At 42.7% G+C, this 14,183-nt stretch overlaps 1 pseudogene; it reads right to left on the bottom strand.

Moving 5' to 3' along the window:
• Positions 1–13,035: 13,035 nt before the first annotated feature.
• LOC121005750 overlaps positions 13,036–14,183 on the bottom strand; it is a 148,084-nt pseudogene continuing 146,936 nt past the window's right edge.

The following is a 14,183-nucleotide window of genomic DNA, read 5'->3' as shown; positions in this document are numbered from 1 at the left end:
GCAGGCATTTGAATGGTGGGCCCCGTCTTCTCCCCAAAAATGGCTTTGTATAGAAGAATCTTATGTAAAAGGCCGCTCCCTGACAGCTTTGCTCGCAGCTTGTACTTTAAAGTCATTTCATTATTCTTCCCCACTCTATACCATGCGAGCTATGATGTCTATCTGGGTACATCTTTTAGATTCGCAAAACCCACACTACACATTTCAGTAAACATTTGCCGTTTCTTTCCTCTGTTATTTTTTTATGTGATCATTGCTGTCTTTATCCTTTTTATGGTGACACAGGTAAAGAAGACTTTTTTGAAGCAGCCATTTTATGTGAGGCCCAATGTAATACTTTTCTGCTTCAATAATTAAAAAAGTGTTCTGAATATTAATTCACTGCTTGAAATAAATCTCTGTTAGCTACTCTGACCCATCCTCATCAGTTTGGTGGGGGTCCGACGCCCGGCACCCCTGCCCATTAGCTGTTTGAAGAGGAGGCGCGCACCTGCGGTAAGCAAGTGTAATTACATCCAAGCTGTCCCATTCCTTTGAATGGTACGGATCGCTCCTATACAAGTGTATGAGAAAGATCCGTCCCATTGAAATGAATGGGACAATTAGGTGTAATTACACCTGCTTACCGCTGCAGAGGCGACGGCAAGAAAGTAAACAGTGAAGAGGAGCAGCGCTGGCATGGCGCACACCCCCTCTTCAAACAGCTGATCGACGGGGGTGCCGGCTGTCAGACCTATCCTGAGGATAGGTCATCAATATTAAAAGCCCTGAGAACCCCTTGAAGATGCACTTATATGATTTATTATGCAATATTCTATTCAAGTGATTGATACATAGGGGTCATCTGGATTCTATTTGCTTTTTGGAGAATGAACTTACTCATCATTCAGTGCAGTAAATTGCTTTCCCTTCCTCTTCTATGACTGGCGGCTTTACTTTGCATCTACTGTTGTATTTTTTTTATTGTACCAGTTTTCAAAAAGTAGAAAAAAACTAAATGGTTAACAAGATATGATTTCCATCTAAAATGTTCCCACATTCTGATTTCTGAATGTGAATATGGCCTCTCTCCTGTGGTGGTCAGCAAGGGTTGACTTTAGAGTAAACAATTTCCCAAATTCTGAAAGGCTTTCTTCCCAGTGTGATTGATTTGATGTCTAATAGGATCTGAATTCAGGATAAAACATTTCCCAAATTCAGAACATAAAAATGGCTTCTCCCCTGTGTGAGTATTGTGACGTCTAACAAGATCTGATTTCTTACATTCAAGTTTTGCTCATCCAAGTAAGGGCTCTTTCACACTTGCGTTGTCCGGATCCGGCGTGCACTCCATTTGCCGGAGGTGCCCGCCGGATCCGGAAAAACGCAAGTGAACTGAAAGCATTTAAAGACGGATCCGTCTTCAAAATGCGTTCAGTGTTACTATGGCACCCAGGACGCTATTAAAGTCCTGGCTGCCATAGTAGTAGTGGGGAGCGGGGGAGCAGTATACTTACAGTCCGTGCGGCTCCCCGGGCGCTCCAGAATGACGTCAGAGCGCCCCATGCGCATGGATGACGTGTCCATGTGATCACGTCATCCATGCGCGTGGGGCGCCCTGACGTCATTTTGGAGCGCCCGGGGAGCCGCACGGACAGTAAGTATACTGCTCCCCCGCTCCCCACTACACTTTACCATGGCAAACAGGACTTTAGCGTCCTGGCAGCCATGGTAACCATTCAGAAAAAGCTAAACGTCGGATCCGGCAATGCGCCGAAACGACGTTTAGCTTAAGGCCGGATCCTGATTAATGCCTTTCAATGGGCATTAATTCCGGATCCGGCCTTGCGGCAAGTGTTCAGGATTTTTGGCCGGAGCAAAAAGTGCAGCATGCTGCGGTATTTTCTCCGGCCAAAAAACGTTCCGTTCCGGAACTGAAGACATCCTGATGCATCCTGAACGTATTTCTCTCCATTCAGAGTGCATTAGGATAAAACTGATCAGGATTCTTCCGGCATAGAGCCCCGACGACGGAACTCTATGCCGGAAGACAAGAACGCAAGTGTGAAAAGGCCCTAATTCTGACATTGTTTTAGTTAAATATTGTACTTCATACTGAAACAAATTGCCTAACTTAATTAAAATATATACACTGCTCAAAAAAATAAAGGGAACACTTAAACAACACAATGTTACTCCAAGTCAATCACACTTCTGTGAAATCAAACTGTCCACTTAGGAAGCAACACTGAGTGACAATCAATTTCACATGCTGTTGTGCAAATGGGATAGACAACAGGTGGAAATTATAGGCAATTAGCAAGACACCCCCAATAAAGGAGTGGTTCTGCAGGTGGTGACCTAATCACTTCTCAGTTCCTATGCTTCCTGGCTGATGTTTTGGTCACTTTTGAATGCTGTCGGTGCTTTCACTCTAGTGGTAGCATGAGACGGAGTCTACAACCCACACAAGTGGCTCAGGTAGTGCAGCTTATCCAGGATGGCACATCAATGCGAGCTGTGGCAAGAAGGTTTGCTGTGTCTGTCAGCGTAGTGTCCAGAGCATGGAGGCGCTACCAGGAGACAGGCCAGTACATCAGGAAACGTGGAGGAGGCCGTAGGAGGGCAACAACGCAGCAGCAGGACCGCTACCTCCACCTTTGTGCAAGGAGGAACAGGAGGAGCACTGCCAGAGCCCTGCAAAATGACCTCCAGCAGGCCACAAATGTGCATGTGTCTGCTCAAAGGGTCAGAAACAGACTCCATGAGGGTGATATGAGGGCCTGACGTCCACAGGTGGGGGTTGTGCTTACAGCCCAACACCGTGCAGGACATTTGGCATTTGCCAGAGAACACCAAGATTGGCAAATTCGCCACTGGCGCCCTGTGCTCTTCACAGGTGAAAGCAGGTTCACACTGAGCACATGTGACAGACGTGATAGTCTGGAGACGCCGTGGAGAACGTTCTGCTGCCTGCAACATCCTCCAGCATGACCGGTTTGGCATTGGGTCAGTAATGGTGTGGGGTGGCATTTCTTTGGAGGGCCGCACAGCCCTCCATGTGCTCGCCAGAGGTAGCCTGACTGCCATTAGGTACCGAGATGAGATCCTCAGACACCTTGTGAGACCATATGCTGGTGCGGTTGGCCCTGGGTTCCTCCTAATGCAAGACAATGCTAGACCTCATGTGGCTGGAGTGTGTCAGCAGTTCCTGCAAGACGAAGGCATTGATGATATGGACTGGCCCGCCCGTTCCCCAGACCTGAATCCAATTGAGCACATCTGGGACATCATGTCTCGCTCTATCCACCAACGTCACGTTGCACCACAGACTGTCCAGGAGTTGGCAGATGCTTTAGTCCAGGTCTGGAAGGAGCTCCCTCAGGAGACCGTCCGCCACCTCATCAGGAGCATGCACAGGCGTTGTAGGGAGGTCATACAGGCACGTGGAGGCCACACACACTACTGAGCCTCATTTTGACTTGTTTTAAGGACATTACATCAAAGTTGGATCAGCCAGTAGTGTGTTTTTCCACTTTAATTTTGAGGGTGACTCCAAATCCAGACCTCCAAGGGTTAAAAAATTTGATTTCCATATTATTATTTTTGTGTGATTTTGTTGTCAGCACATTCAACTATGTAAAGAACAAAGTATTTCAGAAGAATATTTAATTAATTCAGATCTAGGATGTGTTATTTTTGTGTTCCCTTTATTTTTTTGAGCAGTGTATATATATATTCGTACCGCACCTCGCAGCCCCGCCTGGCATCACTGTACGTTGCGATCACGGTTTCGAAGATTTGTTACACACTTCCTGTGAGTACGTAAGGTCAGCTTGGCACAGCCCCGGTCCACACGGGCACAGGGAGTGAGAGAGGGTGGCCCACGGTCCCTACGGCATGGCACAACACTCGCTCACAACCCTGACAGGCTACGAGAGCCCTTTCACTGCCTTAGTGAGACAGAGGACTGCTAGCTCAGTAGACTGCCACCAGTTCCTCGTTGGATATAAGCCCGGTGCATTAACAGGGTTATATCGGGTCAGAAACCAACCCAGGTAGCATGTAACGTAATACCGAGACACGGACGTGTGGATAGAGACAACAGAACAGCACAAGATTAAATTATATATTTAATTGCTTTAAAGGGGTTGTCTCAGTTCAGCAAATGACATTTATCATGTAGAGAAAATTAATACAAAGCACTTACTAATATATCGTTACTGTCCATATTGCTTCCTTTGGTGGCTAGACTCATTCTTCCACCACATTATACATGTCTCCTTTACATGGTTATGACCACCATGCAATCCAGCATCGGCTTCTCTGGTGGCCGGGACCATAGGAACGCACATAGGAAAAAGTGCTGGCCTATAGTGTGCAAACACTACAAATCCTGGATTGAAGGGTGGCAATAACCATGGAAACGAGACATGTATAATGTGATGGAAATATTAGTCTAGCCAGCAAAGGAAGCAATACAGAAAATAATAATACATTAGTAAGTGCCTTGTATTAACTTTCTCTAAAGGATAAATGCCATTTCTGAAGTGAGACAACTCCTTTAAAGGGACACTGACAGGCCCAATAAGCATATTTAGGTATATATATATATGACAGTACAGGTCTTATAAAGTGTATTAGAATCATCTAAGTATCCCCCCTGTCCACCTTATAAATACAGTAAAATGAAGTTTTATAACCTGCTTGAACCGTCTTCAATCTGCCCAAGGGGCGGCGTTTCATCTCCACTTGCGCCCAGCCAGCCTCGCCCCAACTGCCATTTGAAACGCCGCCCAGCTCATCAATATTCACTTCGCTGGGCGGCGCACTAATCCGCACTAATCATATCGCGCCTGCGCACTAATTAACCCCTTTTAAGATGTAACAGAGCAGCGCTCTGAAGCGCTGCTATGAACTGTGCCCGGCGCATGCGCATAAAGCAGAGACTGTGCGCAGGCGCAATGTGATCCCGGCCAGTGAGGGTGCCGGGCGCATGCGCTGAAGATGAGCCGGAGGCCGATGCCCATAGGATTGTATTGGGCATGCGCCGGATCTTGCGTCGGGGACACTAGTAGCCGCCCAGCGAAGTGAATATTGATGAGCTGGGCGGCGCTTCAAACGGCAGTTGTGGCGAGGCTGGCTGGGCGCAAGTGGAGATGAAACGCCGCCCCTTGGGCAGATTGAAGACGATTCAAGCAGGTTATAAAACTTCATTTTACTGTATTTATAAGGTGGACAGGGGGGGGGGGACATAGATGATTCTAATACACTTTATAAGACCTGTACTGTCATATATATACCTAAATATGCTTATTGGGCCTGTCAGTGTCCCTTTAAGGGCGCACTAGACATAACACTATATACACAGATTATATACAATGGTAAGCTATGCAAATACAGGTGATGGTACAGTGAGAGTTAACAGATAAAAGTCAGTTACCAGATACATATGTGGTCCATTAAAGTTGTAATCTTGTAGAATTCTTGGATGATATAATCCTTAGCTGTAGTCACATGGGAGGCAGTGAGGACAGAGAGTTTCTAGGTGTTTACCAACATGACACCCCCTTCAGAGAAAGACAATCACCTCTGTCCTGCATAGGCACTTAAACTTTAGGAGGTCACCCCCCCCATCCCCGGGAGGATCCCACTTCCCCTCCTTTGGCCTGGCAGCTAGAGATCCAAAACAAAAACCCATTATGGATCCTAGCTCCTCACCGGAAGGAGTTCTCCGTATCTCCCCTTCCCTATGTCCCACAGAAAAATGAAGACCGGGAGAACGTCCGTCGCGGTCCCAGGGTCTCAAAGACATGAACGGTGTATGTATGAGATGTATGGGCAGTTCATCATTTCTTATGAACTCCCGGTTCCATGTCTGGGGAGTTTCTTTATAGTTGTTAACCAACTCAGTCCCCCATCAGTGGAGCCGAGCTGCCAGCTTGTCTGAGTCACGTGTGACATGTAACCACAGGGTCTGCTTTGAAGCAGGACCACCTTTGGAGCCTGTTTCCTCTGCCAATTCCCTTCACCTCAGCAAATGGGCAGGCATTAAATCCTAACTCCACATATTCCATATATATATTCAAAATCTTTATCAGAAATATATTTCCATCTGCTTAGTTTTATTTTAAATATCTATGAATTGAAGTAAGGAAGTCATCTGAATCAGAAGGTCGGCAATCTTTATCTCCTGCCGACAGTGAGACAACCAAATAACACACAATACAATGTTGTCAAGCTCTGCTAAGCAGCTGTCTGATTATACTAGGAGTCCAGGCTTTATATACGGTTCTTTATGTAAGCAATAAAGAAATAAGCTATAGAATAATAATCGCTATAACTAGGCAGGTTAGTCGATACTTTGCATAGAACATATAACAGGTTATTTCTATAGAATATGACAGGATGATGAGGCAGGATGTTCTATAAACTGTTGACCCAGATGTTCTCTGCAGTTGTGCTTTATTACCCAAGTCAACAGTCTTTACAAAAATCACTTTGTTAACCCTTAAAATGATATGAATTTCAAAAACGTTTCCAACATGGTGTAGTAGAATGATCTGGTTATGTCGGAGCAGCTTCAACTGAAGAGATTGGTCACCACCTCTATCTAAAGGCACAATGGATGGATCTGTGGAGTTCTGGTGCCAGAGCTACTGTAGACCAGCTGATTGGTGGGGGTGCCAGGTGTCAGACCCCCCACCAATATGATACTTATGGCCTATACTGACAACAGGCCATTGAGATCACATTACTGGAAAACCCCTTTAATGACATACTCATTATAGTAATTTAGAGCATGGGGCGATTTAATGGTTCAAGCATAATTTTTACTTCTTGTGCAACCCACCAAATTTATGCTATTGTTTTTACATGTCACAAAGGGGTTCTTTATTAATATGTTTTTAGATATATATATTTTTTTTATCTTTATTTCGTTTTATTTGGGGGAAAATGTCATTTTGTTTCAAACTTCAGCTGCTTATTCTTTAAATATGCAAATTGACACCAAAATAAAATAGTTAAAATTGGTTCCCCGTTTTGGTCATGTTAATAGTTTTTTTATTTTTGTTTCATGTTAAAAGGCAGACTATGTTGACGGTTTCGGCAGGCGTAGACTATTTTTCTATTTTATTCTCACTTGGATTTTATGATATATTTTGATAGTTTTAAAATACATTTTGGCAGGTGGGACATTTACAATTTTTTTTTTTTTTTTGCAATTTTCTTTATAACTGAGGCATGGAAATGTGGCAAGTGAAGCTTGTGCGGCATAACGACCCTGCCTGGCAAGGTAGAAACCACTATGTGCACAAAACAAGCAATCACTGACAGACTATATTAAGGGGCAGTGTCCAAAACCATCCATAAGAACAGTATAGGATCACTACCCCCCCCAAACTCTTAACTTAAAATAGTCACAAATGTTACATATCCAATGAATATATTTTATATCATGTCATCTTCAATTATAAAACTAAAAAATCCAGAGCTGGTGGGACATACAATAAAAAATAATCAAGGAGATGATGTGAGATGAGTGAACCACATGACTTCTACAAATACAGGGGTGGCGGGGGCCCCACTTGTTGGATTTATCTACAGGTACATTTTGGTCAGGGTTTGCAGATTAAGTAGATAGATATTCCTCTAGGAAGATGAGTAATGGCTTCTATGTAATGAGGCAATCCCAGCCGGGGTCACTTTTTGGGAGAACTTGCACATTACTGATGACATGTGTCCAGTAAGACCAGAGCTGACAGTTTTTTTAATGTTACAAATACTTATAGGGGTAGAACAGACCGGGGCTGCAATAGACAGATTGTTATACTTTTATATCAGGCCCTGGTTTTGTGCTTCACCAGGTATGGCTGAAAGATACATTACTCCCATAGATTTACAATGTGTCACGCAGACAAGCTTACTCTTATCAGTGGTAGCCCCTCTCTCTATTACTACCCCTGTGCTGTCCCATGCTCAGAGGTACGTGGAGCGTCCTTAAACATGATTTTATGGATTTAAGTCTTAGGGCAAGGACCTCAAACGCAGTGTTTTCCAAAATACTACCTCTACCATGAGCCACACAAAAAAAGGCAGCGGGAGATTAGGGAGGTTAACAAGCGGATCAAGAACTGGTGTAGGAAGGAGTGGTTTGGGTTCCTGGAGAACTGGGCCGACTTCTCTGTCGGCTACAGACTCTATCGTAGGAATGGGCTGCACCTCAATGGAGAAGGGGCAGCTGTTTTGGGGGAGAAGATGGCTAGAAGGTTAGAGGAGTGTTTAAACTAGGGACTGGGGGGGGGGGGTAATTACGTTATAGGAGGGGAAGATAGTTCAGATAGAGACCTGGGGAAAGGAAATAGAACTGGGGGAGGAATGGAAGGAGGGAGTAGAACAGTTCAGAAGGAAAGGTGTAGGGTAAATAATATATATAAACCTCTTAATTGTATGTATACTAATGCCAGAAGCCTGACTAATAAAACTGGGGAACTGGAATTAGTGATGTGTGAGGAGAACTATGACATAGTGAGAATAACTAAGACATGGCTGGATGATAGCTATGACTGGGCAGTTAATGTACAAGGTTACAGTCTGTTTAGAAAGAAATCGCCAAAACCGGAGAGGGGGAGGGGTCTGCCTGTATGTAAAGTCCTGTCTAAAGCCCACAGTCCGAGAAGATATAAGTGAGGGACATGAACATGTGGAGTCACTGTGTGTAGAAATACATGGAGAAAAAAAACTATAATAAAATACTAATTGGAGTTTATTATAAGCCACCTAATATACCACAGTCCAGAGAAAATCTACTACTAAACGAGATAGACGAGGTGGAAAATCTTAATGAGGTTGTTATTATGGAGGAATTCAACTACCCAGATATAGACTGGGAAACCGAAACCTGTACATCTCATAAAGGAAATGGGTTCTTGGCAATAACTAAAGACAATTACCTTTCCCAACTGGTTCAGGACCCGACTAGGGACGGACATACTGGACTTCGTATTAACCAATAGACCTGACAGAACAACAGATGTGCAGGTTGGGGGATACCTGAGAAATAGTGACCATAAAGTAATAACCTTCCAATTGTCATTCAAAAGAGTGTTTCTTCAGGGGGGAACAAAAATATTAAACTTCAAAAAAGCTAAAAATTTTCCAACGAAGAGAGGCGATAGGCCTAACTAACTAGGACAAAGTCCTCAACAATAAAAATACAGCCACAAAATGGGATATTTTTAAAAGCATCCTAAAATCTAATTGTGAAAGGTACACACCTTATGGGAATAAGAGGTTAAGAAACAAGAAAACTAAAAAAAATGTGGATAAATAGAAATGTAAAGAAAGCAATAAATGACAAAAAGAAAGCATTTAAATCACTAAAACAGGAGGGTAGCGCAAATGCATTAAAAAACTACAAGGAAAAAAATGTAATATGTAAATGACAAATAAAAGCAGCCAAACTAGAGACAGAGAGATTCATTGCCAAAAAGAGTAAAAGTAACCCTAAAATTTTCTTCAATTGTATAAAAGGCAAAAAGTATAAATCTGAAGGCCCTTTACATAGTAATGAGGGGAGAGTTGCAGAGAGCGATGAGGAAAAAGCAAAGCTATTAAATATTGTCTTCTCCACTGTATTCACTGAAGAAAATAAACTGTCAGATAAAATGCAGAATGTAAAAGTAAATTCCCCATTAAAAGTGTCCTGTCTGACCCACGAAGAAGTACACTGGCGTCTTAAAAAGATTAAAATAGACAAATTGCTGGGACCAAATGGCATACACCACCGTATCCTAAGAGAATTAGGTAATGTCATAACCAGACCCTTATTTCTGATAGTTAAGGACTCTATACTGACAGGGGGTGTTCCACAGGATTGGCACAAAGCAAATGTGGTGCCAATATTAAAAAAGGGTCCAAAAACAGAGCCCAGAAACTATAGTCAGGTAAGTTTAACATCTGTCGTGGGTAAACTGTTTGAAGGTTTTCTGAGAGATGCTATCTTGGAGTACCTCAATGAAAATAAGCAAATAACGCCATATCAGCATGGCTTCACGAGGGATCGGTCATGTCAAACTAATTTAATCAGTTTCTATAAGGAGGTAAGTTCTAGACTTGACAGCAGTGAATCAATGGATGTCGTATATCTGGACTTCTCCAAAGCATTTGACACTGTACCACATAAAAGGTTGGTATATAAAATGAGAATGCTCGGACTGGGAGAAAATGTCTGTATGTGGGTAAGTTACTGGCTCAGTGATAGAAAACACAGGGTGGTTATTAATGGTACACACTCATGGGGTCACTGTCACTAGTGGGGTACCACAGGGGTTAGTATTTGGCCCTATTCTCTTCAATATAGTTATTAATGATCTTGTAGAAGGCTTGCATAGTAAAATATCAATTTGTGCAGATGACACTAAACTGTGTAAAGTAATTAAAACGGAAGAGGACAGTATACTGCTACAGAGGGATCTGGATAGATTGGAGGCTTGGGCAGATAAGTGGCAGATGAGGTTGAATACTGACAAATGTAAGGTTATGCACATGGGAAGGAATCATTCAAGTCACCAGTACATACTAAATGGTAAAACCCTGGGTAACACTGACGTGGAAAAGGACCTAGGAATTTTAGTGAACAGCAAACTAAGCTGTAGAAACCAGTGTCAGGCAGCTGCTGCCAAGGCCAATTAAATAATGGGTTGCATCAAAAGGGGCATAGATGCCAGTGATGAGAACATAGTCCTGCCACTTTACAAGCCACTAGTCAGACCACACATGGAGTACTGTGTACAGTTCTGGGCTCCTGTGAACAAAGCAAACATAGCAGAGCTGAAGAGGGTTCAGAGGAGGGCAACTAAAGTAATAACTGGAATGGGTGGACTACAGTACCCTGAAAGGTTATCAAAATTAGGGTTATTCCCGTTAGAAAAAAGATGACTGACGGGAGATCTAATTACTATATATAAATATATCTGGGGTCAGTACAGAGATCTCTCCCATCATCTATTTATCCCCAGGACTGTTACCAGGGGACATCCACAGGCGTCTGGAGGAAAGAAGGTTTGTACATAGAAGAGGATTCTTTACGGTAAGAGCAGTGAGACTATGGAACTCTCTGCCTGAGGAGGTGGTGATGGCGAGTTCACTAAGGCTACTTTCACACTAGCGTTCGGAGCAGGTCCGTCTGATGTTTCATCAGACGGATCCGCTCCAATAATGCAGACGTTTGTATCCGTTCAGAACGGATCCGTCTGCATTATACCTTAGAAAAATTTCTAAGTGTGAAAGTAGCCTGAACGGATCCGTCCAGACTTTACTTTGAAAGTCAATGGGGGCGGATCCGTTTGAAGATTGAGCCATATAGTGTCATCTTCAAACGGATCCGTCCCCATTGACTTACATTGTAAGTCTGGACGGATCCGCTTGCCTCCGCACGGCCAGGCGGACACCCGAACGCTGCAAGCAGCGTTCAGGTGTCTGCTCGCTGAGCGGAGCGGAGGCTGAACGCTGGCAGACTGATGCATTCTCAGCGGATCCGCCTCCACTGAGAATGCATTAGGGCTGGGCGGCTGCGTCCGGGCCGCTTGTGAGAGCCTTCAAACGGAGCTCACGAGCGGACACCCGAACGCAGGTGTGAAAGTAGCCTAAAAGAGTTCAAGAGGGGCCTGGATGTATTTCTGGAGTGTAATAATATTACAGGCTATAGATACTAGAGAGGGGTCATTGATCCAGGGATTTATTCTGATTGCCTGATTGGAGTCGGGAACACATTTTTTCCTCCTTCTACCTCACTTTTTTTTTTTTTTTTGCCTTCCTCTGGATCAACTTGCAGGGTAACAGGCTGAACTGGATGGACAGATGTCTTTTTTTTAGCCTTATAAACCATGTTACATCCTATTGGTCATTCCACTTAACTGCAAATAACTAGTCATTTACAAGTGTGAATGACGCCACTTTTTCCACATGTCTGGACACCAGCTCTTGTGGGAATCCAGCTCTATTTTTTGGACTTTCACATATAGGCCCCTGTATTTGCAGTTTTACAGGAATGGAGGGTCCCCATACCGATCATAGGCAGGGTGGAAAACTGTTTTGGACTATATATACACAGTACAGACCAAAAGTTTGGACACACCTTCTCATTCAAAGAGTTTTCTTTATTTTCATGACTATGAAAACTGTAGATTCACACTGAAGGCATCAAAACTATGAATTAACATGTGGAATTATATACATAACAAACAAGTGTGAAACAACTGAAAATATATCATATTCTAGGTTCTTCAAAGTAGCCACCTTTTGCTTTGATTACTGCTTTGCACACTCTTGGCATTCTCTTGATGAGCTTCAAGAGGTAGTCCCCTGAAATGGTTTTCACTTCACAGGTGTGCCCTGTCAGGTTTAATAAGTGGGATTTCTTGCCTTATAAATGGGGTTGGGACCATCAGTTGCGTTGAGGAGAAGTCAGGTGGATACACAGCTGATAGTCCTACTGAATAGACTGTTAGAATTTGTATTATGGCAAGAAAAAAGCAGCTAAGTAAAGAAAAACGAGTGGCCATCATTATTTTAAGAAATGAAGGTGAGTCAGTCAGCCGAAAAATTGGGAAAACTTTGAAAGTAAGGGCTATTTGACCATGAAGGAGAGTGATGAGGTGCTGCGCCAGATGACCTGGCCTCCACAGTCACCGAACCAGAACCCAATCGAGATGATTTGGGTGAGCTGGACCGTAGAGAGAAGGCAAAAGGGCCCACAAGTGCTAAGCATATCTGGGAACTCCTTCAAGACTGTTGGAAGACCATTTCAGGGGACTACCTCTTGAAGCTCATCAAGAGTGTGCAAAGCAGTAATAAAAGCAAAAGGTGGCTACTTTGAAGAACCTAGAATATGACATATTTTCAGTTGTTTCACACTTGTTTGTTATGTATATAATTCCACATGTGTTAATTCATAGTTTTGATGCCTTCATAGTCATGAAAATAAAGAAAACTCTTTGAATGAGAAGGTGTGTCCAAACTTTTGGTCTGCACTGTATATATAAAACTTAGTTTCACTTTTAACTGGATCTGTCCTTTGATTACCATTATTCATTTAATACAGGAGACTATGTTTGTTTGGGGAGCTCTCACAGCGGTCCCAATCATCGCTCCCAGCCCTCATCTACCTCTGGTAACTGAAAGCAAGGCACTGTTTTATCTCCCTGTAAAAAGGAGTATCTGAAATAATGAAGCCAGTTAGTGACCACCATAAAAACACATAAGGGAGGTCACAAACGGGCTAAGCATGAAGATGGCTTCTCTTATATGTGGGTTTTTTGATGTTTAACAATAGCCGATTTATGGTTAAAACATTTTCCACATTCTGAACATAAAAATGGCTTCTCCCCTGTGTGAATTCTCTGATGTATAACAAGATCTGATTTACTTTTAAAACATTTCCCACATTCTGAACATAAAAATGGCTTCTCTCCTGTGTGAATTTTCTGATGTGTAACAAGATGTGATTTACGGTTAAAACATTTCCCACATTCTGAACATGAAAATGGCTTCTCGCCTGTGTGAATTCTCTGATGTGTAACAATATATGATTTATTGTGAAAACATTTCCCACATTCTAAACAAGAAAATGGCTTCTCTCCTGTGTGACTTCTCTGATGTATAACAAGATGTGATTTATGGTTAAAACATTTCCCACATTCTGAACATGAAAATGGCTTCTCTCCTGTGTGAATTCTCTGATGTATAACAAGATCTGATTTACGTTTAAAACATTTCCCACATTCTGAACATGAAAATGGCTTCTCTCTTACGAGAGCTGTTTGATGTTTAACACCGTTTCTGTGACTTTTATTCCGTGTTTCAGTCTGTGATGAATCAGAAGATCGGAGCTGTTTAAAAGGATCAAATAATGCATTGTTGCTGTGATTGGATGAGGGTATATCTTGGATATTGGCATGCTCTTCAAATGTATCTCGTGTGATAACACAATCATCTACTTCAAAATCTAAAGATATCAGACGTTTCTGTGAGTTACTGGTACAGCCATCTGCCAAGAATAAAACACATTTTATTATTGATGAATAATATACTATTTAATTGCATTGAAATTTTATAACGTTTCCATATAAAAAATACAATCCACATAAAGAACAAGACATGGCATAAAATTCAAGTATGAATTGTCTAAAACTGTGGTGGCC

This window comes from Bufo bufo, chromosome 6 (assembly GCF_905171765.1).
Source record: "Bufo bufo chromosome 6, aBufBuf1.1, whole genome shotgun sequence".
Classification (NCBI taxonomy): Eukaryota; Metazoa; Chordata; class Amphibia; order Anura; family Bufonidae; genus Bufo; species Bufo bufo.
The sequence above is the reverse complement of the archived record's forward strand: the minus strand, read 5'-3'. Positions and strand labels throughout refer to the sequence as shown.